The 27,405-nt window shown below is 44.2% G+C and overlaps 1 pseudogene; it reads right to left on the bottom strand.

Annotated features, from left to right (window-relative positions):
* LOC140468660 (NACHT, LRR and PYD domains-containing protein 3-like) overlaps window positions 1–17,168 on the bottom strand; it is a 59,759-nt pseudogene extending 42,591 nt beyond the window's left edge.
* Window positions 17,169–27,405: the final 10,237 nt, after the last annotated feature.

Below are 27,405 nucleotides of genomic sequence, written 5' to 3'. Positions count from 1 at the left end.
ATTGCTTTTCCTTTAACTGTACCCGAATTGCTTTCACGACAATTACTGGGCCACGTACTGATCCAATGCGATCAAGAGTAAAGCAGTGAGTAACAGAAGTGGCACATCCAGCCCCTCCAATCTAATCTGTTCTCCAGTGAAAATTATGATTCAAGACAATGACATTTTTCTTGAAAACACTTCATTTGTTAGCCTCATACCTTCCTTGAAGGCACACAGTCGTTGTTTCAGAGGACAATTGTTTCAGCTCCAGTCAATCACTGTAACAATGTCTCAGCATTGTATCCTGGGACCAACTGTTTTCAACCACATGCAGCAAGCACTGGACAACAGCCCTGTATGACAGCCTGGATTGGGTTGACAGTTGAGAAGTAATGTTCGTGGCACAGAATTGTCAACGGATCAGTTTCTGTAATAACAGTCTGATTAACTGCTTTATTTCCCTATTCAATGGCGTGAACATCTCTATCTCAGCAATTATCACATCAAACCTTTTTCGAACTCATTCACCACTGATCAGGTGAAGGTACAGAGATATGAGAACGAACATAAACTCAGAGGGAACACGGATTTTAAGTGATCCTGGATAGTTATGGAAATAGCCTGAATAGAGATAATGAATGGACTCAAACTGGAGGAAGGATGTTGAAATGATAGACAATTGAGCACAGAGGAGCACTGAAGATAAACAAGCAAAAGATGCAAACTGAGTGGCAGTCAGGTGAAATAGGATGCATGCAATAGAACTTTGGACGACTGAATTTTAACGTGTTCAAAGTAAAGTCTGTCACAGTTGTATTTTAATTATTATTGCTTAGTGTGCTAAAGGCCTGGATGGGTGGTTCATCAGCTCACGGACTGAGATAGGAGACCGTGGGATAATGTTATTCAGTAAGAAGTTAGTAATATTTGTGATGTAGATGACAAAGAATTAAAAGATCAGTCCAAGGACAAAGAAGACAGAGATAGTAAGGTTAGACTGTTGATGGGCAGAAGATTTAATTAAGGTGATGAAGGGATAAAAGTTATTCTAAACTGATGACATTACAGAGACCAAAATTAATAAGTCATAGAATCACACAGTGTCTCGTGTGAAAGTAAGCCTCTCGGCGAATCAAATCCACACCAAACCACTGAAGATCATTCAACCCAGATCCACGCACCTGCACCCCCCACTCAACAGGTTGTGTTTCCAGTAAATTTGCCAGAGATTTGGCGGAAAACATATGACTATCTGCAGGTAATATGCTGTGAAAAGCTTTTCACCCAGTGGATGGTGGTGATCTGGAAGTCACTGCCCAGTATGGTGGAGAAGAGCCTCAATTTGTTTAAAAGGATCTTGGATCAGCACTGAAGGTTCAATAATCATAACTGCTGCATTGGAGTTTGAAGTGACTGTGAGTTTCATATCCGAAAGCAGACACAATCCATTCAATGGTCTCATTCTGTCGTGTAACCATTGTATGATGACATGATACCCTCTACCCATCCTTCCCAATGTCACATACTGTCTGAAATCACTGAGCAGGGGTAGGGCTCCATGCTCCCACAGGTCACACACTGTTTTTATTTCACTATGGCAACAGGGGAGGATTGCACGTTATCTGGTCTCATTGAGGGGATTCATACACTGTGTGATCTCACGAGAGGGAGGGGTTACACACTGTCTGATCTCAATGGGTAGGCGGGTGGAATAACACACTGTCTCATCCCACAGGGGGGTCTCGCACTGAGGGATCACATTGCGGGAGGTCACACATTATCTGATCTCGCTCGGGAGTTTGCAAATTGCCTAATCTCACTGGGGGAATTCAATCACTGTCTGATCTCAGCAGACGGGAGAGGTCACTCACTGTCTAAGATAATTGGGAGAAGGGGTTGGAGAAAAAACAAACCACTCTGCCTTCCCGCCTCTTGCCCACAGAAACCATGTCTGTTCTGAGCCAAACATCGCCTCCTCATCGTGCCACTGCCAGATCAACTTCATGCCACTCATCATGCCTCATGCCTCATCATGCCACTCAGCTCAGAAACAAACACTGAAATGAAACTTTACCTCAGCAGTTTCCCGAACGAAGGAATACAGTACTAAGATGATCTGCGAACTGGTTTTCCTACCACACAATAGTTTCGTCGCACCTGAAGCCCCAAGGGCATTCCCTGTCTCCCCAGGTGCTCAATCTCCTCAAAGCCGACGCAGACAAGGTGGTAACAAGTTGTCTGACAAGAATCAATTTTATCGTTTGGATCAATTGAAGCCAGGATACTATCCATTAGCACCTGCTCCTGCAGAATAGCAAACATCTTTTATAATAGTTAACTGATGGATATTGCTGGATAAACAATTGTTTTCTATTAACTGTATTCGAAAATGCATTGCCCTTGTATTGAACATTTCACTGCTGTAACTGTTTGTATCTGAAGTGCAGGGAGGAAAATACTTGTCTTAAATGTGCAAAGTGTCCGTTTTGTACCAATCTGGTCAATTTCGCCTCCTCATGATAGTGTGTGAAATAAACCAGTGTTCGTCAATTTCACAAGATCTGTGTATGGCCTCCATTTGTAATTGGACAATCCTCCAACAGTTTGGTTTAGCCTGCAGGTTCTTAACTTATACAGTGTCCCCGACCTGACTTTTTTTTAAAAATGGCACTGGTAGGCTCTACAACTCAGTCAGTGGTCCAGGCCTCAGGGAACGTTTGGATGACTGCTTGAAGGTAGATACAGAAGGGAGACCTAATTCTAATTGTCCGAAATTGTCCAATTCCTCACCTGTATCAGTTCTGTCGTCCTGACAGAGGACAGACGGTCAGTTGAGATGGCAGATCAGATGATTCCTAAAACTTGCCTCCCTACATTTCGCTAAATTTGGCTATTTCACGTGAACCTGGCCGGAGGTAGATTGCTGCTGTAAAAAGAAAACCCTTGCACAGTTTTACTTTCCTGATTGTAAGGTCCTGAGATCGTCTTGACAAGGGCGCTCTTGCATGTTCTGTTCATTTGTCTCGTGTCCTATACTGTCTGTTTGTCCTATCTGTGTGTTTTCGACGTACCTGTTCGTCTTGTTTCTTTCTGTGTTTTTCAGTGCTGCAGCCTGGTTTGCTTTCGCAAGTCAGCCACTTGAAGGGAAATGGTTGCGCAGAACTCTAGACTGTCTGAGAATGGAGCACCCATGGAAACAGCTCTGCCTCGTCCCCTTGGTGATAGAAGTTCACGAACACTGATTTTGCCATGGAGAATACCGAGATGCCATCGCAAGTACGTATGCTTCAAGGCCAAGATAGGAGATCCTCTCATTACACCTGAGTGACTGGCAGACACAGTTTTAAAAGAGACAGGGGATCGCAGGTATGTGAACCACTTTAGCGGGGACATCTACACACTGTCCATATCGGAGTTCCTTTAAAATAGACACATGTATTACTGCACCTCGAGTATTGCGGGTGGGCATGGGAACCCCTCCTGGGAAATGCCTACATACTGCAGTGCCTGAAGAAGGGAAATTGCGAAGGGGCACCAGCCCCCTTAAATAAAAGAGCGCCATCAGGTCTCAGATTCTGCTGTTTCCCCAGACTCCCTGCCCCTTGCCCCATTGGCGTACATACCTTAGTGCCCAAACGATCCCCTCCAGAACTCAGTATCTGACGCACTCGTAAACAACTGCATTGGTTACCTCTCAATCCCAGAAAGAGCCATAAAATAAAATGGCGACCACAGAGCAGACTGATCTAACACCGCCACTAGATCCCACTCAGACTAACACACTGATGCGGACAGGAGCCGCTCCCTGAAAGTAGAAAACCTCTTTCACCAGCACCCTTGCATTATTATCAGCCCCAATCCCCTCATGTTGAGGTTCGAGCCATGCTGCAGGAAGCCCCAGACCTGTTAAAGCACCCGATCGCATACCACAGTTGGCTATTTTAGATGTGTTCTATTTACAATTGCCTACCACAGGACGTCCAAACCCCCTTACAGCTGGCTTACGGGAGCCACTGGACAACCGTTCTCTCCTCCATTGAGGTGCCGACTGAACGGTGCGACACAGCACGAGAGCTCAATAGTTGGTAAGACAGAATTGTTAAGGAGGCGATTAACAAAAATAACACCAGGCAGATTTTGATGCCGTTGCCCGTTGCCTGCAGAAATCAGACGAGAACATTCAAGACTTTATCGCTCACTTTAAGGCTGTGTGGGACTGCACAGCGGACATACCCTTGCTAGAGGACGAGAAATTGACCGTTCAAATCTAAGTCAATTGCATCCAGCCTCAACATGGTCAAATGCACAAGACACACAATTTGACTGCTCAGACAACAGAGTGGGAGACACACTTACCACTTTAAACAAATTAAACAGAAATGAATTTTCTGAGTTGCAAAAACAGAAGGAAGTGTACCCCCGCCACACACAACCTCATAACCAAAGAGGCAGGTACATGCAGGTACAGCAGAGCCCTTACAAGACTAAGTATCAGTGCAGGTTCTGCGATAAGAGGGACCACTGGGCAGTCATCAGTCATCAACAGCCGAACACTTCCACCCTCCCAGCCACAACATAAATGGGTCACTCCACAGTGGCAGTTGCAGCAGGCCACATCCACTATGGCTGATCCATCCCTCGGGACACGAAACCTAGGGTTGTCGCAGGAGGTAGGTGCTGCAGGCTGCCTCTATATTCCTTTCCCACTCTCCATCTGAGAATCCAATGATGGACGTGGGGGTCGCCCTATTTCAGTCTTGGTGGACTCTAGGGCCGCCTACTCATCTGCACCACCCTCTGACGAACTTCCCCTTCGTTCACAAACTATTCACAACGTGCGTGTCTCTGTAGTGCCTATAGCAGAGCCACTATCAAATCAATTTATGTTTAGCATAGGTACTGCCACTGCTCCTGGCACAACGAAAATCTCCGCCTCCTGCCCTGTAGTCCTCCTGAGCTGGCAAACCTTGTAAATTAAACGGTAGCATTCATTGTTCTCCCCAGGTTCTCACGTTCAAGAACCCTGACACACATTACTCTATGCTACAGACAGCCATTTTCTGCAGCCCGAGGTCTTCACACCCCCTCCAGTCACATCTACATCTGGTCGTGTTCATACACACCTTTGCGTGCTCTCCTTGACCCACTCTCCTCCCTATTGCCCACTGCTTTTCCATCCCTCACAGTATACTTCCTGCGCTGTGATATTTGCAGGATGATTCCTCTGTCAGTTTCACTGCACTGCCTCAGGCCCACAGGTCTATCACCCGACACTGCACTTGCGGACCCCCCTGTCTCTCACCTCCCCAATGGTTCTGACTGTACTGTATATTATGGGATCAGCAGGGGGAGCAGCGAAAGTCCAAATGTGTGCAGAACAGTCTGCAATGTTCTGCCACGGCCCGACCTCGATTCCACATATTGCACTCATCATCAAGAGCCTATCGCTCCCCAAGGACTTGGAAGCTATGACAGCGCGGCTGCAACAACGACCACTGCACTTTGCGCCCCTTGACCCTGCAACTGCCGTCTAGGTTCAGATTGCACAAACAGGGAAGAATGAGTTCTGTGTGCGCTGCACACACATACCAGTACAGGCCACCTTCACCAAACAAAGTCCGGCCACTGCCCTCTCTTATGTAGACCCCTTACTTTTGAACGACCTTCCAGCCTCGCTCTGGGCTCAGCATTCAAAGCATGCAGTCCTAGTGCTATCTGCCACTCCACATACTGCTACACTCAAACAGGGAGCTGCACTGCCGTCAAAAAGACAGTACCCTCTGCCCCAACGGGAACAGAGGGAATCAAACCGGTTATTGACTCCCTCTTGCAACAGGGTATCATACTGCCTACGACCAGCTACTGCAATACCCCTCTCCAGACCATCCAAAACACTGGATGGCCAGGGAAATGGTGCTTCATTCTGGACCTAAGGGCAATCAATGCAAATGTTGTTCCCTGCTCCCCAGCAGTTCCTGACACTAACACAATTTTCATCAGCATCTCTGCCTCAGCAACTTGCTTTTCTGTAACCGAACTCCGTTCAGCCTTTTCCTCCATCAAGTTGTCTCCTGAGAGCCAGTACCTTTATTTAGGGTGGCCGCCAGTATACATGGGCACGGCTAATCCAGGGGTATATGGGCAGCCCCACTGTATATGCTTCCACAATACACCGGACACGCAAAACCCGCCACCATTCCAAAATATCTTGCTTCAGTGTACTGACGACTTGTTAGTGGCCTGCACCTATGCTGATGCTTGCATACAAGATACTGTTGCCTTATTCCACTGCCTGGCACAGGGTGGATACAAAGTCTCCATCGACAGAATATGGGAGAAAATACACTACCTGGGATGTGAACTCTCGCATGGCCTCAGAGCACTGTCAAAGGAGCAGGTAACAGCCAATACTAAATCTGCCTGCCACAAGGGCTCAGCTGCTATCTTTTCTGGGCATGATTAATTATTGCAGGCACTGGATTCCTGACCAACGTGCTAGCAACGCCCCAACGCGAGGCATCCTTGCCAAAGCAGCTTGCAAAGGTGAGCTGGACACCTTAAATGGAACAGGCGTTCACGGAACTCAAACATTTTGAAATCTCCACTTCTGCTCTGGGGATTCCGGGCTATCCACAGTCGTTTCAACTCTATGTGACTGATAAAGAGGTATATGCATCGCATATTTTGACACAGGTCCCTGGGGATCTCCGGCGCCCTATACCCTTCTACTCTGTACAATTGCAGCTGTTGTAAGGGGAATGCAAGCCTGTTAATGTGATGTGGTAACGGCACAGAAATCCGCCCCCATTTCCTTGGATTATCTATGCACAGTTCTGGTTCCCCATTCGACTTCCCTGCTGGTTAACTCGGCAGCAACTCAACGTTTTACAATCAGTTGGAATACAGGCTAAGAAGTCTCTTCCAGGCCAACCTATCCCTTCACCATGCCATCACCCTAAACCCCGCCACTCTTTTTCCTGTCACCCGGGACGACTCTGCAGAACACCATGATTGCTTAGGTTTAGTGCAGCAGATTGTCACCCCGTGCCCTGACCTCTTTGATACATCAATAGACAACCCTGAAGTGATCATGTTCACAGATGGGTTTTAATTCAGACACTCAAACCGACCGACACAGGCGAAATACACCATTTGCAACCGAATTGAGCTCCTCAAGGCAGTTGTGCTGCTAGAAGGGACATCTGCACAAGCTGCAGAACTACTTGCCCTCATCAGAGCCTTTATTATCAGTGAAGGTAGTTCAGGTAACATTGATACAGACTCCAGGTATGCTATCAGAGTCATTCACAAGTTCGGCACTATCTGGAAGCAAAAGGCATTCATTATCGCGGCAGAGAAGCCATTGTAACATGCTCAACAAATCGGCAATTTACTAAAATGCATCCTTCTACCCTCCACTGTTGCTACCAGTGGTGGCTGGAACGAGACAGGTCCTCTGAAATGAACACTCTCAACCTGCCACCGCAAAGGGGAAATTCGGGGGAAATTGTCTGGCCCGCTGGAATTCAGCAGTGTGCCAATAAAACAAATGTAAGGGATAGTTCTACCTATCCCCCACCCACCCAACACCACCACCATGCAATCCATCCAACAAATCCCCGGCCTTACTCCTCACAGATACTACTGGACAGGGTGCACCCATTCTACAATAGATGTCCAACCAGGTGGAATGCTGGCAGGAGCTGGTGTACTAATTCCTTGCTCCTCACTCCCTCAGCAATCTGATGCAGAGTACGAGGCAGTAACCTGAATATTGAAGTTCACAACAGGACCAGCCACAATACCGATTTCACCACCGCCTGGACACGACACAGACCGACTGTCTACAGACCTACAATGGCATATATGCTATTTGTGTCCACAAAAATATTCCGCTTATGGTTAGCCTGGATTGTGAGCTGCAATGTTGGGTACGTGGTCCCTTTTGTCTGCCAATCCGAGTCTTCTCCTCTTACAAAATCACTATCTCAAAGGAAGCGAACCCCAACAACCCATGCAGAAATCCGATTCGAATTAGTCACCTGGCAGTTGCCAACCACCTTTGAAGAGATGGCCAATGCCACTGCCAAAGAGCTCACACAGCTGAATGTGGATATCGTTGGTTTGTTCACTTGCCCCTGACTCAGAATATTTAGACGTCGACTCGGACTCCGATTACTACCCCACTGATTATGAACCTCCTCCCCCTTCCCTCCCGGCTCAGAATATGTTCCTCCATTTGGCGCAACCCGTAACTTAACACTTCCCTGGCAAAAACAGAAAAGGCTAATTTCTGGGAGATAAACAAACCACTATGCCTGCCCACCATTTGCTCACACATCCATATCTGTTCTTAGCCAAACATAGCATCCCTTCATGACATTGACAGGTCAGTTTGACGACGCTCCTAGTTCAGTTCAGGAACTAACAGTAAAACGAGAAACCTAAGCAGTTTCCCGACTGAAGTAAGGCACTGCCTAGATGAACTGCTGTCTGGTTTTCCTACTTCACAGTAACAGAATTTCCTCTCTGCCCCAATACTCGATCCTCACAAAACCCATGCAGACTAGGTGCCACCAAGATACCTGACAAGAATGAACACTACCTCAGGGACCTACTGAAGCCAGGGTGCTAACCATTAGAACCCGTTCCTCCAGATTATCCAAACCTCCCGTTACAATTGTTAACTGATGGATACTGTTGGACAAGTTTTTCCTTATATTTAATCAAAACTACAGTACCTTGTAATTAACATTTCTCTTCTGTAACCCTATAAGAACTGTCTGTATTTAAAGTTCACGGAGGAGCATGCTTGACTTAACTGTGCAAAAGTGTCAATTGGGTTGATTTCTTCTCTCCATGATGTCGTGAGCAATTAACCAGTTTGCGTCAATTTCGCAAGATCAGTGTGTGGCGTCTATTTTTAATTGGACAATTCTCTGACAAAGGGATTACAAGCTGAATGATCTCAATGAATAGCTGAGAGGTCACACGCTGCCTGATCACACCGGGGGGACCACGCTGACCTTGATGGGGTGCTTACCATTGTTTAGTCTCTGAGTTGGGGACCACACACTGTCTGATGTCATTGGCGGGGGGTGGGGGGTTGTTCGCACACTGGTCTCACTGGGGTGGGTTACACACTGTCTAACCTCACTGGGTGGGGTCACACAGTGTCTGATCTCACTGTAGCATTGGGATTCACACACTGTCGATCTCACTATCGGGTGAGGGGTCACACACTGTCTTACCTCACTGGTGGAGCACACACTGATCTCACTGGCAGGGAGGTCACACACTGTCTGAACTCACTGAAGGAAGCCACTTCGTCTGATCACGCTGGGCCAGTCAGACACTGCCTGATCTCTCTGGGAGGGTCCCACATTGTCTGATTTAACTGGGGTTTATGGGGTCACACACTGTCTGATTTCACTGGAGTTGTTGGGTCACACACTGTCCAATCTCAATGGGAGAGGTCATGCACTGTCTGAATACACTGGGGGGTCACACACTGTCTGATCTCACTTGGGGTCACACACTGATCCAATGGGGGAGTAACACACTGTCTGAACTCATTGGGTGGTTCAGTCACTGTCTGATCTCACTGGGGTGTCACACACTGTTTGATCTCACTCGCCGGGGTCACACAGTGTCTGATCTCATTGCGGGTCACCCTTTGACTGATCACACTGGGGGATCACACACTGTCTGATCACACTGGGGGCGTCACCCAGTGTCTGATCTCACAGGGGGTCGGACACAGCTCTCACTGGGGTGAGTCACACACTGTGTTACCTCACTGCGTATGGTTATACGCTGTTTGATGTCACTAAGCGTTGGGTGTTCAAACACTTTCTGATCTCACTGAGGCGTGGGGTGTCACACACTATCTGATCTCACTGGAGGCTGAGGAGTCACACATTGCCTTACCTCACTGTGGAACACACATTGCCTTATCTCACTGACAGGGGGAGTTCACACACTGCCTGAACTCACGGAAAGGTCACACTTTGTCTGATCACACATAGGGGGTTACACACTGTCTGATCACACTGGGGCTACGTCATACAATGTCTGATCTCACTGGGGGTTGCGGGGTCACATACTGTCTGATTTCACTTAGGTTATTGAATCAGACACTGTATGATCACACTGGGAGAAATCGCGCACCGTCTGATCTCACTGGGGTGGTTCACACACTGTCTGATCTCACTGGGAGGGTCACACACTGTCTGATCTCACTGGGGTGACACACAGAGTCTGATCTCAGTTGGGTTCATATTTTGTCTGATCACACTGGGAGGTCAAACACTGTCTGATCACACTGGGGGAGTCACACAGTGCCTTATCTCACATGTGGTCCCACATTGATCTCACGGGGATAGTTTGCACACTGTCTTACCTCAATGGGTTTGGTCACACACTCTCTGATCTCTCTAGGAGTGGGGGTTACCCACACTGTCTGATCTCACTGAGGTGTGGGGGTCACACATGTCTGATCTCATTGAGGGGTGAGGGGTCACACACTGCCTTATCTCACTGGGGTGGTCACACACTGTCTGATCTCACTCAGGCGAAGTCACACACTGCCTAATCTCGCCACGGGGTCATACTTTGTCTGATCACACTGTCTGATCTCACTGAGGGGTGGGGTGTCACACACTGTCTGATCTCATTGGGGAGGGCCACACATTGCCTGATCTCACTGGCGAACAGGAGTCACACACTGTTTGATTTCACTGGGGGATCAAATACTGTCTAATCATATTGTGGGGAACTGTTAGATGTTTACAATTTGACTCCAAAGTCACACTCATACCTACTTTAGCAGTGCGTTCATTAAGTATAGGACATTCATTCAATATATCACTATAGTGTTAATCCAATACACCATTCACACTGACCCTCTATTTGTGAAAATTAAATAAATTTCTCACCATCTCCAATGAATAAAACACAGATATTCTCCTTCACTGGTGACGGTACATGCTCGATAGTGTGTTACATCCGCGTGCTCTTGGTCTAGGGCGAACTGTGTACCTTCACGTGTGCACAAGGGTATTGAGCAGACATGCATACTTCACAGACTCCTGTGATTAGCCCACGAGTGGTGTGGCTTGTGCGATGTCAATTTAGTGACCAAGCCAACATGATACTTCGGGTGGGCATTCAGTGTATGTCCTGTCCTGATTCATTACGCCAACCACCAATTAGACCTGTTCAGCCAATAGATAGCTTAAGCATCATGTGCACCTGGGCAGTTAAATCTGGGCGTGGTGTTGCTGCTGAGGGTCCAGGGCGGGAATTAGGTTTTAACTTGGATTGCAACAATTATTGGAGTGGGTTTGGGAAGATCACAGGAGGGGAGAGGGGTAGTCCAGAGTACAGATAATTCAATTTCAAGTTAGAAATTGGAGTCATAGCAATGCCCAACAAAGCATAAGGCCCTTCAACACATTGTGTCAAAAACAACCACTTGCCTATTCTCATGCCATTTTCCAGCTCTTCGCCCATGGCTGCCTGCCCCTTGGCATCACGAGTGAATATCTCAATACATCATAAACGTTTCAAGGATTTCTGCCTCTACCAGCCTTACAGGCAGCCAGTTCCAGATTCACACCACCCTTTGGGTGAAAAATCCTTTTCTCCGTCTGTAATCCATCTGCCCCTTACCTTCAAAAGATGCCTCTTATTTATTCATTCAATTCTAAGGGGAAAAGGCTTTATTAAGATCTACCTTATCCATACACTACATAATTTTGAACACCTCGGTCCGGTTCCCCTGAGTTTCGCTGATCGAAGGCAAACAATTCCAGCCTCTCTAGTTTCACTTCATAGGTGAAACAATCGAGCCCTGGTCAATCTCCCCTGTCACCTTCTTTGTGCTTTTTAAAAATGATGGTGGCTGTGTCAGGGTTCGCAGCGTTTAGGTCCAGCAACCCAATAGCATTCAATCACTAAGACAATCACATCATTCTTCGGTTCTCTTTTTTCTTCATCTTCATCCTTTCTTTCATTTGCTGGTGATGATCGAGGAAGATGGTATCAGTGGCGTCTGCAGTGGCAGCATTATTGGTCGAGTATGCGAATACTGGCAATGGCAGTGAATAGGCCAAAGTACACAAACCATTTATTTTGATTGATAACATTGAATTGGTGTTAATGAGACAGTGGAATGGAAAAACTAATCCAGGAAACTTATAGCGTTCATTGTCAAATGGAATGAAGCCAGACCACATCCTCACTTCATATTGAATGGATCGTTGATGAGACACTGCCACAACTTTTCAGGTATAAGAATAGATCTAAGTTTCAGTAGAATTGTTCTTTAGATGGCTAGGCGACTACGGTTGGGTTAATTAAAAAGCAATAAATTAAAATATCCAGTACTGTCTTATGAAAAACCATTCCCAAAATAGAAATTCCATTTAAAATATGCTAATTACATTGTTACATCAAACTACTACGAAACCAGTGCACTCAGAAATGACAGACATAAAAGGCTCAAACAAGGCACTCAAATCAGAGGGATCCCTCATCCACTTCAGAGAATATAGGGACCAAGAAACAGGAACCTTATGTGTGGGAATAACAGCTACAACTTCAGCTGGATGATCTGTAATCATAAACATTTTAAATATAATCTTCTCCCAAAGCAGATTTTAAACCAGCATACACATTTCAGAACTGTAAGGTTACACGAGATATTAGAGGGAATGATTAGTTTTGCAAAGTTGCATATCTATCTATCTTATGTTTCAAAGATTATAAACCACGTCTTGTAGTCAACTGTGTCGCATTAGTGTAAAACAAAGCTCACTGAGTAAACAAGCAGTCAGACCATTGGAAAACAAAGCTTCAGGAGCATATTGTCAATGGCTGAGGGGAAATGACCAACATGTTGATTAATTATTTTTACCTCAACACTCACAGGAGAAAACAAAACAAGTAAAGTTTCACTTATGTCCTTTGGGAAGGGAATAACCACCCTCACGTAAACTAACTAATGTGCGACTCCGGACACAAAGAAAGATTGTTGATTATTTACTGCCCTCTGGGAGCAGCAATAAATGCTAACATCACCTAATAAAGAGCTTATTGTGATCTGAACAGTGAGAGTCTGACAATCATCATGGTGCAGAAGGGATGAGTTTCTGCCCCTCCACCTTCACTCCTACAGGGGAAGTGTGGAGACCCTGACTGCCGATCTTTAACACTCATCCACACGGCAGTCCGTGAAGACCCAATGTTTCAGTTGAACTCAACTAGTTCGTAATTTCGAATCACTCCTGCAGCCTCTTTCCATTCAATCCCGCCCCTGACAATCACCTCTTTCTCCCTTATCTCCTGTGGCTTTGTGACATCATTCAATATTATTAAACATGGAAGTGGATAGATTCTTTTTCAGGTTTCCATGGTTGGTCTGTGGGGTGGATGTGGATGGTCCTCAGCGGCGCACATTACAGTTTGATGAGCCACTATTCTCTAGTGGTAAGAGAACTAGACTCGAAGGGCTGAATGGCGAACTGCTGCTTATTGTCTGTGTGTCCCCGTGTGTGACAATCCATCAGTCAATCAGTGGTAGCAATGTGTTCCGAGCGTAGTGAATGGTGACCCATCCTTTTGCCCGTTTCCACATCCACCACTCGTTGTTATACTCAGATTCATGTGATCGTGCTGATGGAATCCTGGCTGTTCATGTGCAATTCCTGCACTGGGAACACTGTGGCTGCCTCTGGAGCTCTCTGAGTAATTAAGTGAAGTGTTTCCATGACCAGTTGGTGCACCACTTTCCTTACCTTTGCTCTGAACTTGGGACAGATTTACTGCATATAATAATGCGTGTTGCAGCTGAAATCCGTCAGTATTTCTGAGACATACGTAAAATGAATGACATAACTGTCCATTCCATGTCGTGTTCTTTTAATGGTGAAAGTACAAGATGTTTGCACTGTACACTACCCACAGAAGGATGAAGCTGATAGCTATGGTGAAAAGGGAAATCTCTGACTTCTTCAGCTCTCTTTGTGACTGTCTCCCTTCTTCTGACCATTCATAGTCTTGCAGACTCGATTGGCCACGAAAATATATCTGACCATCAAAATGTTCATCAACAGAATTAACACGAATGGGATGAAATTGGTTAAAACGATAACAAACTTCGTTAACCTCAGCCATCTAGAATCAGTAAATTAACTTGAATTTATTCTACAGTGCCATGTAACATTGTTAATTATCCTCCAAAGTTCAAACCGAGAATAGAAGGGAATATTTTTTGAACAGTGCGGATTGGGAGTTGCAGACAGAACCAGCTAATACTTTCTCTGTCCCATATTTTCTCTTCATTTTCAGGCAGCAAATGACCACTAAACGATCAAAGGAGAAAAGGATGGTGAATCAGATGGAATAGTCTGTGGCTTCACGAGGCAGAGCAAAGACACACTGCACGCAGGGGTGAGGTTCAGGAAACTCTCTGGGACGTAAACGTATTTGAGTTGCCACAGTATGATGTCTGTTAGAATGAACAGGAGAATTGACGTTGGCATAGGCAATACACAGCGACTTGTGCATTTAGATTAGATTAGATTAGATTACTTACAGTGTGGAAACAGGCCCTTCGGCCCACCAAGTCCACACCGCCCTGTCGAAGCGCAACCCACCCATCCCCCTACATCTACATCTACCCCTTACCTAACACTATGGGCAATTTAGCATGGCCAATTCACCTGACCTGCACATCTTTGGACTGTGGGAAGATATCGGAGCATCCGGAGGAAACCCACGCAGACACAGGGAGAATGTGCAAACTCCACACAGTCAGTCGCCTGAGGCAGGAATTGAACCCGGGTCTCTGGCGCTGTGAGGCAGCAGTGCTAACCACTGTGCCACCGTGCCGCCCAAAGAGGTCACACTTACCATGAGCGATGGCCAAAATCACCTGGAAATTAACTGAAAGAAACTGGATGTAACATGCAAATTAGAAACTCATGAGCAAACATTCTCCACGTCGGGCTAGAGAGCAATGGAAGATCTTAGCACCTAACTCGGTTAGCTGGGATCGTTCAGATGTTGAGTTTGAACAGGACAGCTCCAATGGCCTGACCCATTTCGAAGTTGCTCACTCCTGGGTTGGACTATGTGTGAACAGGCAATCAACAGATGTCCGCAAGCATAATTTTACGATAAAAGGAAAGAGTTTTAGAGGCGATCTGTGGAAGATATTTACATCCAGAGAGTGCTGGGTGCCTGGTAATTCAGTGTATTGGAGTGCGTTGCAAGCAGGAAACCTCATGCACTTTAAAAAAACATCTATCTGGATGAACACTTGTGACGGCGTAGTATTCAAGACTACGAGTGTAGATTTCGTATCGCTTTGACAGCACAAACTATATGGACAGAAAGGCCACCTGTGTACATTCTGGTTCTCTGATTCGAAGAAATCCTTCTCGGAGACAGGTTGGTAAGTGAAGCATTTTCACAAAACAAATGAAATGGCTGTGAATGCTGAAAATATGGACCTGAATCAGATTTACTTAGCAAAACCCAACAAGTATTGCAGTATGTGTGAGGAGTGAACAGAGTTAATGGAATCACTGTTCATCAGAACATCTTCATCTAAACATGGGTCACTGAACTCAATACATCATCTCAGATTTCGCCCCGCTGAAGACCCTATCATTGCAGGCAAAACACAAGGGATTTCTAATAGGTCATTGAGGTTGGAAGTGTTCATATTCATCAATATGGAACATTTATTACACTGCTCTTCTCACACCAGGGAGTTAGAGTCATAGATATTTACATCATAGAAACTGACCCTTTCCCCAAACCATCCACGCTGACCAGACATCTGAAATTAATCAAATCCCATATGCCTCCCATCCCCCTGAACACTTTCTCTTAATTCAACCATCCAGATACCTTTAAAATGTAATTTTTGCATAAGCCTCCGTCACTCACGATAGCAGTTCATTCCATACACGCACCACCATTTATGTGAAAATGTACCCCTTAAGTCCCATGTAAAATGCTCCCCTTTCATCATAAATTATGCCCTCCAGTTCTGGACCCCCTCACCTCAGGGGGAAAAGCTTGCCGATTTGCCCTGTCCATGACCCTCAGATTTTTAAGCCACCATACAATTATCCCTCAGCCATTGACTCTACGGGGAAAATATTGTCAGTTTATTCAGGCTTTTCCGAGAGCTAAAACCCTCCAATCCTCGCCATGTCCTTTTAAACCTTTTCTGAACCCTTTCAAGTTTCACAACATCCTTCCTTTTGAAGAGAGAACCGAAATGCACACAATATTTCAAAGTGGCCTAATCAATGTCATGTGCAGCTAGATCATGTCCTCCCAACTCCCATAACTCAATGCTCTCACCAATAAAGGAGAGCATACCGAACGCCTTCTACATTATCCTATCCATATAAGACACCATTTTCAAGAAACCTGAACTCAACGGTCGCTTTGTTGAGTAACACTTTCCAGGATCTCATCTTTAAGTGTACATGACCTGCTGTGGTTTATCTTTCCAAATTGCAGCACCTCACATTTATCTAAATTTAATGAAATCTGACACTCCTCGGTCCATTGGCCCATTTTATTAAGATGTCATTGTACATTGAAATACCATTCTTCGTTGTTCACTGCAATTCCAATTTTGCTGTCATCTGCAACACAATTATGTTTCCAATGATTACATCCAAATTACTTACATAAATGATAAAAGATGGTTGTGGTTGTGGATGGCCAGTCATCTCAGCTCGAGGAGATCTCCACACGAGATCATCAGGGTAGAATACTCAGCCCAACAATCTTTTGCTGCTTTATCAATGACGTTCCCTCTGTCCTAACGTCAGAAGTGGGGATGTTCGCCAATTATTGCACAGTGGACAGAATCATTCGCGACTCCTGAGATACTGAAGCAGTCAGTGCTCAAATGCAACAAGATCTGGACAATATGCAGGCTTCAGCCAAGTATCATTCGCCCTCACAAATGCCAGACAATGACCATCACCAATAAGATACACTCTAACCACGGTCCCTTGATATTCGGCGATGTTACCTTCACTGAGTCCCCCACGTTCAACATCCTTGGGGTTAACTTTGATCAGAAACACAACTGGACTCACCACATAAACACAGTGGATACAAGACATGGCATACTGCAGCGAGTAACTCATCTCCGGGCACCTCAACGTCTATCCACCCTCTGCAAGGCACAAGTCAGAACTGTGAAGAAATTCTCCCCATTTGCCGAAATAGGGGCAGCTCCAACATCACTCAAGAAGCTTGACACTATCCCGAAAAAAGCACCTGCTTGAATGGCACCACATCTACAAACATTCAATTCCTCCAGCAGTGGCACTGTGTAGCAGCAATGTGTCCACTCTACAAGATGCACTGCTGAAGTTCACCAAAGATCCTTAGACAGCACTTTCCAAACCCGCAACCACTTCATCTAGAAGGTCAAGGGCAGCAGGTTCTTGGGAACACCTCTAACTGTCAGTTCCCCTCCAAGATACTCACCATACTTCTTTGGGAATGTGCCGCCGTTCCTTCACAGTTGATGAGTCGAAATCCTGGAATTCCCTCCCTACTGGCATTGTGGGTCCAAGCAAAGAAAGTGAACTGCAGCTATTCAAGAAGGCAGCTTTCAACTTCCTTCTCAAAAGGCAAATAGGGATGGGCTATCAATGCTGGCAGCCAACGATGCCCAAGTCCCTCAAATGAGAAAATAAAAGGAAAAGCGGTGGGCACAGTACAGATATTTATGACACTGGTCAGAGGCCTCCAGGCTGAAAAGTATTCCTCCACCACCAAACTAAGTCTTTGACCTTCGAACCAGTTTTGCATCCAAATGGATATTTCGCCCTCTATTCAAAGTGATGTAACGTTGATAAACAGTCTAACATGAGCAATCTCGTCAAACACCTGACTGAAGTCCATATAGATCACGTCCAACATCCTGCCCTAAACAGTTATCTTTGTTAATTCCTCAAAACACTCAATCAATTTCATGAGACATTACCTCCCACGCACAACGCCATGCTGACTTTCCCTAATCAGCCCTTGCCTTTCCAAAACATGTAAATCCAATCCCTCAGGATTCCCTGCCCACCACCAAAGTCAGGCTCGACAGTCTATGGTATCCTGGATTTTCCTTACCACCTTTCTTAAATAGTGCACCACGTTAGACATCCTCCAGTCGTCCAAAATCTCACTGTGACAATCAATGATACAAATATCAGCATCGAGCCTCGCAATCACTTCCATAACTTCCCATAGAGTTCTAGGAAAAACTGATCAGCTGCAAGGGCATTTATCTACGTTTATGCATTTTAAGAAATCCTGCACCTCTCATCTGTAATATGGATTTTTTTAAAAAAGCTGTTACCATTTCGTCCCCCACATTCTGTATCTTCCACTTCGTTCTCCACAGGGAACAATGATGCACAATACCCATTTAGTATAACTGCCTCCTCTCCCCCAACCCCATTTCCTGCTATTCCACTCAAAAACTGCCTTGCTGATATTTGATGGGTTATAATCTCTCCTTAGTTACACTTTTGTCCGAAATGTACTTATGAAACTCGTTTGAATTCTTCGTAACTCTATTTGCCAAAGCTACCATGAGCCCCTTTTGGCTCTTTTGATTACCATCTTAGGTATACATTTACTGCCTCTGTACACTTCTAAGAATTCACTCAGTCGCTGCTGTCCGTACTTGAAGTATGCTTCCTTTATTTTCTACAAAAATGGCTATACCTACTTATTTCATTTGTTAAGCCTTTCAATTAAGCCTTTACCTGAGAACATCCGTCCCCAATCAACTGTTAAAAGTACTTGCCTCATATTGTCAAAATTGGCCTTTCAACAGTTTAGAACTTCAGCTTATTGATCCGTTCTATCCTTTTCCATCACTATTTCAAACTAACAGAATTTTAGACGCTGGCCATAAAGTGCTCCCCCACCTACATCTCAGTCAATTGCCCTGCGTTATTTACCAAGAAGAGGTCAATCTTTGCACGTTCTCTAGTCGGTATATCCACATACTGAATCAGAAAATTTTCATACACATACTTTTAAAAAAGTCTTTTCATCTATCATTGTGGCAGTCTTATTCTATTTTTGGAAAGTTATAATCCACCAACATTCCCATACTATTATTCTTACAAATAACTGATATGTGCTTTCAAAATTATTTCCCAATTTTCACTGAATCGCCATCGTCACGACTATCCCTCGAGGTCACGGATGATGGTCTTCGCTCTGTTGATCTATTTATGGGCTCTCAACTGGCTTATGAGTCCAATCTTGGCTTTGAATGTTCTTCTGCACTCAGGGCAAAGAGTTGCAGATGGTAGACCGGGCTTTGGTTGTTGCTGTCTCGCTTTCCGTTTTCTTCGAATTTTGTACATCTGTTGCTTAGAAAGTTGCTGTTCCTTCTCAGATGATGGTTTGTCAGAGTTTCCTGTCCTTGGCACTGATTTCACAATTATTGATGTCGATGTTACATTTCTTCATGTTGGCTTTTAAAACGTCTTTCATTACCTTCTGTTAACCGCCTGTTTTACGTTTGCCTTCTTTAAGTTGGGAGACGTTCATCTTTCATTTGAACAACGTAACAGGTCCATCTTCATTGGGCCACTTCCCACTGACATTTTTTGTGGTTGGGGGGGGGGAGGGTCGATAGCACAATCCCAAGAAGGTGATCATCCCTCTCTTCATTCTCAGTTCCAACCAAACATTCTTTCTTGATGTATTCTCAGGTTTATCTCCCTATGTACAGCCATAAAGTTATTTATTAAGAAATATGTAATTTCCCCTCTTCCCTTGTCTCACTTTATTCCCTTCCTACAACATTTCTATCCTGCAACTTTAAACTGCCATTCCTGTCCATCCCTGAGCCACATCTGTGTAATTGCTATGATATCACAGTTTCATGTTCCACACCACTTTATCTCCCTTCACGGTTAGGCATCTTGGTAAGAAATAAATGCAATTTGATGTATCAGATCGACCTTGTTCTCTGTTATGTTGCTGCCAGCCCTAACTATTTGACTTTCCCCTTTTCACATAGTACTAGTCTCAGACTGACCTCTTTCCTCACTATCACTTTGCATCACAACACCCACGACACCCCAAGCTCGCACCCTTCACTCTGCCCTTATTGGTTTAAGTGTTTCTGAGCAGTTCTGGCAAATCGTCCTGCCAGTAAATTTGCTCCTTTTCAATACAACTACACTATATCATTCTCATACCCGTCACTTATAAGACAGAAGAGATTCCAACGATCCAAAAATGTGAACTGTTCTGCCCTACACCAATTCCTCAGCCACGCATTCATCTGCTCTAGCCTCCTTTTCCTCCGCTCAGTAGCTCGGAACACCAGACGTGATACAATACTGTAGTAATAACCTCGAGGATATCTTTTTAAAATTCCTGATAAACTTTCTGCATTCTCCCTTCAGAATCTCCTCCATTTCCCTTAAAATGTCGATAGTACCCATGTGTGCAGTGGCCTCCTGTTGGTCTTTCTCCTCTTTGAGAATATTCTATGCTCTCCCTGAGATATTCTTCACCCCTGCACCATGGAGGCAACACTCCATTCTGATTTCTCACTGCTGGCTGCAGAAACGTCGCCTGTGCCTCTGACTAGACAGTCCCCGATCACAACTGATCGTTTGGAACTTACGTTACCCCTCGTGACATCGGAGCCAGTCTTGGTACCAGAAACATGTTTATTCCAGCGACATTCCCTTGAGAGTTCATCATCCCTTACATTTTCAAAAAGCATACTTGTTGGAGATGTGGATAGACACAGCGGACTCCTGCACTACCTGCCTTCCTCCCTAACTTTCCTGGAGGTAACTTGTGTATCGGTGATTTTTCTGTCTTCCTTTTGCTGCTACCCATCACACCCTCTAGTGTCCGTAAATTCCTTATTGCCTGAAACTGTTGCCCCAGCCTAACTATGCGATCTGATACGATTTACAACTTAACACACTTACTGTAGACATAACCATCAGGAATTTGGAAACTCTCCTTTATCTTCAATATCTGACAGGAAGAGCTCATCATTCTACTAGGCGTCATCTTTGTATATTAACAATTTCTAGACGCTCAAAGTTTGTGAGAAGATTTATAGCTTGGGTGCTGAGCTACATCCCAAGCACTGAGGATGTCACCTAGACAGGGGACGAAAGGTCTGTAACTCAAATTCCCAGCTCGGCAAACAGAACCACATCAATTTCTAGATGCAGAAAAGAGTAGAGCATTGCTGCTCTTAAACACAAAACTGTTCCAGGTGAACTTAATGCTTCCGTTTTAAAGTTCCAAAGTTTAATCAAAAATCATATCTGAACAAAAGTACAACTAAAGAAAGCCCACCCTGCTGACTTCTGTGAATTCACAAAAAATACCTCAGCCAGTCTAGATTAAAAAACCACGCCCTTATTTGCTTCTCTGCTGTGAGCTCTCCCACACAGATTCTTCCAAGGTCAGCTATGAAGTTTGCTGTTTGTTATTTTTTTTTTCCTCAGGTGCACTCCGATGATCTGAATACGTGAACTCGAACAGCAAAGGCATAACTTGTGTCAGAGAGCAGTGTATATTTCATTCTCTCTCAGTCTCTAACCTTTGCGTCCCTTCCACCTTTGTTTTACAGTTAGTTTTATGAGAGAAAACAGGAAATTTTCTAACTTTTTTAAACAAACTTACAAAGGAATACAAACAAATATAAACACGAATATACAATTTAATATTTATATATTTAAAAATAATAACAAAACACAACAAACAATGAAAAGAGAAAAAAACTCATCTAACCACTAATCTAACCTACAAATAACCAAAGCATATCACAAATATTTTACATTACTCAAAAAAACATAGTAATTAAATAATGAAGTACATACTCAGAATGAATTAGCATCGAGTCATAACAAAACCCGAATTCCTACGGGATTCCTCCCCCCGGGGGCCACCGGACCACCCAGAACCACTACCAACTATATAAAAGCCCTTAACAACATGGCAGAAATATCTGTATCTATATAGTTCAAAAAGGGCTGCAATGTTTAATAGAATAACTCAGTTTTTTGGTGCACCAAATTTGTAAAGAAGTCAAAGGGGATACATTGCATGATTAACTTGTGCCAATTCGAAAGTTCTGGAGGGCTCTCAGCTACCCAATTCAATAAGATATTTTTCCTTACACAAAAGGAGGGAATGAAAAATAGTTTCTTCCCATGCTCATCAATGGAGGACAAGTTCGAAAAGCCCCGAAGAAGAGATACCGGATCCAATCCAATTTTCAGTCCTAAGATTTCTGTCAGACCCAGTATTTGTGGATCTTGTGACATGTCCATAAACAGTGTGTGAGAGTGCCTGCTTCTATTTTACATTTCGGACACATTGGAGATATTCCTATCCATAATTTTGCCAGCCGTTCCGGTGCCATAAGAGCCCTATGGCGTCTCTTTAACTGAATAACTTTAGTTCTATTACAAATAGAGATCTTTCTGGCACTTTCCCAGATATCAGCCCACATTTCTAAAGGGATTTCCAAACCCAATTCCTGATTCCATGTTTTAAACAGTCGTTCCATGTCTTTTCATACTTTGTTATGTGATGAGTGATAAAGAGTGCTAACCGAGGGTGGATCCAATGGCCACAATACAACACAACACAATACAATACAATCCTCCCGATCCAACTTATAAGGACTATCTAATAATGTGGTCTTCTTCTGTATATAATCTCGAATTTGGAAATACCAAAAAAGGTCTCCATTAGGCAGTCCAAACTTCTGGTGCAGCTACTCAAAAGACATCATAGCCTGCCCATCGGACACATCCCCTAAACAAGAAACATCTCTGGACTTCCAGGTTTTAAAGTAACGTCTGTGAGCCCCAGTTTAAAACCCCATGCTCCCACTATAGGAGTATAAGGAGAGTTTTTGTTGTGAATTACCCTCACCTTGCTGCATCATCCTCCAAGACTTTAATTGTATTTAATACAATAGAGTTTCTACAATGATCCATAATAGACCTCATCTTATGTACAAAATAAGAGATTGATGAGGAGACTCTTTGCTTGGGAAGTCTCGATGTCTAACTAAATTGATTGTGTGTCACACGAGACCAATCGACTACATAGCTTAATAAAGAATTTTTCTGATACTTCCTAAAGTCTGGAAAATCTAGACCTCTCCTCGCTTGTTGAAGCTGCAACTTCTTTGATTTAATAAGGGACCCTCTATGATTCCAAATGAAAGGATCAAGCTAGCCATGTATTTAACGCAATGCCAGTCTCGACAGCTTCAAAGGAAGCATTCTCATAGGATATAGGAGACGAGGCAAAATATTCATTTTAATTAGAGCTACTCTGCCTCACCAGAATATTGGGAGAGTGTCCTGTCTTATCCTCTCAAATAGTTGCACAAAATTGGTTTTATATAGCTGACCAAATACTGGCCTGAAAAAAAAACTAAATATGAAAAAAATCCCGCCTGACATCCCCTACCCAATTAGATTAGATTGCTTATAGGGTGGAAACAGGTCCTTTCACCCAACAAGTCCACAACGACGTTACGAAGAGCAACCCACCCAGACCCATTCCCCTACACTGTAATACTACCGGCAATTTAGCATGGCCAATTCGCATAACCTGCACATCTTTGGACTTGTATGGAAACCGGAGCACCCGGAGGAAACCCACGCAGACTCGGGGAGAGCATACAGACTCCACACAGACAATTGCCCGAGGCAGGAATTGAACCTATGTTTCTGGCGCTGTGAGACACCAATGCTAACCACTGTGCCATCGTGCTGCCCCTAACCTCGCGCATAAGCCTTAATGGTTTACCAAATTACTGACGGGTTACTGGCCGTACCTGAGTTAATTTCGACTAAGGCTTTTAATTATTGAGAAAAATGTTTTACGAATTTGTTCTCCTTAATTAAGAAGGAATCCACACGCCATTGTCGGGGGCTTGTCTCATCATCCCTAGTCTTAACTTTCATGTACACCGCGGCATGACCAGAGATTATTATATTACCTATTTTGCAGGATAAAATGGAATTCAGAAGTGTCTTGGGAGCACAAAAAATCAATTCTAGTCTGACACATGTGTGCGTTAGAATCGAAAGTCAAGTCTCTGCTCGGCGGATGAAGGCACCTCTGCACATCCACTTGCCCTCGCTCCTTTCTCAAATCTGCCAATTGTCTGGGTCTAAGAGATATACCCTCAGTACTCTTGGGTATCCTATCAGTCTCTGAGTCTATAATACAATTAAAATTACCTCGTATAATTGTATGGCAGGCTCCAAAAGCTATCAATTTGAAGAATGCTTCCGTTATAAATTTGAAGGGGTGCAGCGGAGGACAATAAAAATTCAAAATTCCATATTCCTTTCCATTTTATTAGTGCTTTGATCAGTATGTACCGTCCAGATTCATCTATTATCTGGCTTAAGTTTTTGAAAGGGAGATTCTTCCGAATGAGAATGATTGCTCCCCTACTTTTTGAACTAAACGATGAGAAGGAGGCCTGATCAAATCCACCCTGTTGTCATTTTAAGTGCTCTTTATCCGGTGGTTGTGTCTCCGATAAGACAGCTATATCAACCCATTCGTTTTTGAGGTTTGATAATATCTTCTTCCTTTTGATTGATGAACTACTCCCCTTGACATTCCAAGTGCACCACTTAGTCGAATGATTAGCCATGATTGTACAGGCAAGTCCGAGACCCCCCCCAGCATGAAGAACCCAAACCGAAACACCCCAAGCAAAGACCATAGAAAATTCGGAAATATAAAAATTCTTTCATACATTCTCGCCAATATAATTAAAATCTATTTCTAAATAAGAAAAATATAAACTCGTTTAAAAGGAGATATCCCCCCTAGCTCCCAGGGGGCATAACTACCTGTCAATGAACCCACCATATCCTCTCCCAACCTGCACCCCGCACTAAGCGCAGGCATCACAAAATGGAGTAAACAAACTCAAGTGTTTTATATAACCAAAGTTAAAAAAGTGCCCACCCACATCAACACCTTGGTGTGTTTCGCAAAGATAATACAAAATATAAACAAAAAACCTACAAAGTTGCAATCCCAGCAAGTAATTGATACCTAAGTAAAATAACAGAAGAAAGCACTGCTCTAATAAAAGGGGTAGGACAAAGAAAACTCCCTCCACACCCCCCACAGACAAATCAAATAAGCCGCCCAGCCTTTAAAAAAAATCACATCGTAAATAACAAATGAGCACCCCTCCCTACACCCACCGCCGCATCCCTCAACCCCCGGACAAGCTAATAAGCAATAAAGGGGATGAAAACAGAAAGAAAAAGTAAACCGCCGGTGGGGGTGGGGTGGGGAGCGCAGAATAAAATCATTAGCCATACGGTTTAATTCTTACAGTCCATTTAAAGGAGTCCAAACGTTCTTCAGCATTCTCAGGTCATCCAAAGTTGTATATGGATCCTTCGTGGCTGAAGCACAGTGTTGCTGGGTAACACAAGGAACATTAGATGTTTAAATTTCTTAAACGCTTCTTCACCTCGTCAAATGCCCTTCTCTTGCGGGCCACGGCTGGAGAAAAATCCTGTTTTAACATTATCCTCGAGTTCTTGCATATCGTGGCCTGGGGATCCTTCCCCAGGACTCTGGAGGCTTCCAGGAGCATCTGCTTCTCTTTGGAGCCAGCATTGGAGCCAGAACAGAACCAGGCGGTGGCGCTGGTCCGACTCAGGCCTGCGTAGAGCATCACAGTTGGACCGCACCTAACCTGATCCGGATTCTATTTTTTATATTTCAGCGAGCTATTGCTTTAAAAACATTGCAAGCAGGCCTTTATCTTCCCGTTCGGGAAGGCCCAGCAAATGAATATTTTTTTCGATGACAATGATTATCAAGGTCGTCGATGTGTTCTTCTATGATATGGACTCACTGTTCGAGAGCCCGGACCCGACCCACTGCTGACTCTTCAGCTGCTTACCAGGTCGGGCCCTTTTGCTCCGCCCCTCTGACGTGATGTTCGAGTATTCAATTTCTCAGTCGTGCTTCCACAGCGCGACCGAGATTGACACCCACCTGCTCCTGGATTCTGCAATGTAGGCATTGATCCTCTCCTGCAGTTTGTTAATTACGGAGACCAGACTTGCCTCCACAGGCAAGTCCCCCAGGGTGGCCGCAGACGTCTCCGCTGCTGATGGAGGGGGTGTGGGTGGGATCCCCGCCTCTTGTGAGCTGCGGAAAGTTTTATCTTTAATCATTTTAAACACAGCACCAAACTGCTCAAATTTGATTCAAAATGGCTAAGTATGCTGGGCAAGACTTAAACTTGTTGGGTCGCCGCCAATCTTGAATCTCCCCTTCCATCTTTTTAAAAAGCTGCTGTTCTGATGTTTTCCCCCTAAGATCCACAACAATGTAATAGCTTGTAAAACAATAATCACTGTTTCTGGACTTTGAGGAAATCAGCTCCAACACCTAAAATAGCTCAGAAAAGGAGCGCCTGTGGCAGCCACATTTATTTTCCGTCCTCCATCTAGGATTATCCACAATCCTTTGGTCACTATATTACAAAAACATGCGTTGTTCCATTTAAGAAGATGTAATTATTCGATGGAGAATGTCAACAGAACTGAGAAAGGTTTGTTTCATCATTAAAGTCACAAGCCACTATCAACTATTAACTTTATGAGCCTTTCATGGCTATTTACTCAAGTTGTAAATTTACTGGTACATTGAGTCAGCAAAGAATGTAAAATTCAAAAGGAAAATGTGACGTTTTACGGCATTCTCTCCATGGTCTGACTCAAAAAATTTTGAATGTGCTTCATGATATTTCATGAGTAAATTACATGATTAAAACAACAGTTCAATATAGCAATTATTGAAGACGGCTTTTTGCAATCCACAGACAACCAATTATAATATCGCAAATATGTGGTGTCTCTGACTCTCTGTCCTACACTGATCATGTCAGGGGCAAGGAATATTGAAACTGATCATCTTAATACCCAGCAGTTCATCTTCAGGGCAAGTCTTCATAACCCTTCTTGAAAAGATAAACACTTTATTTTAGGATGAGAGTAACTAATCAATGTAAGCAACAGTAACTTAATTGTCTAATTCATACATTCTTCTGCTCTAATATTCGCTAAAATTATTCCTCCACATGAACAATTGCTTTGCACATGGCAAAAAATATGAATCTACAAACATTTCTTCAAGGAACAACACGAATGTAGCCACAGCCATCTGGAATTCAACTTAACACTCTATACAATTCCAAAGATAATTTAGAATTGTTGGTAAGTGCAGCACAGAAACAGGCCAAGTGAATTCACTTTCACACTTACCAGTCTTTTTTTCTATCCCATAAAACTAAAGCAAATTTAG

This window comes from Chiloscyllium punctatum, chromosome 47 (genome assembly GCF_047496795.1).
Source record: "Chiloscyllium punctatum isolate Juve2018m chromosome 47, sChiPun1.3, whole genome shotgun sequence".
Taxonomy (NCBI): Eukaryota; Metazoa; Chordata; class Chondrichthyes; order Orectolobiformes; family Hemiscylliidae; genus Chiloscyllium; species Chiloscyllium punctatum.
This window is presented reverse-complemented; position numbering and strand designations above follow the sequence as displayed.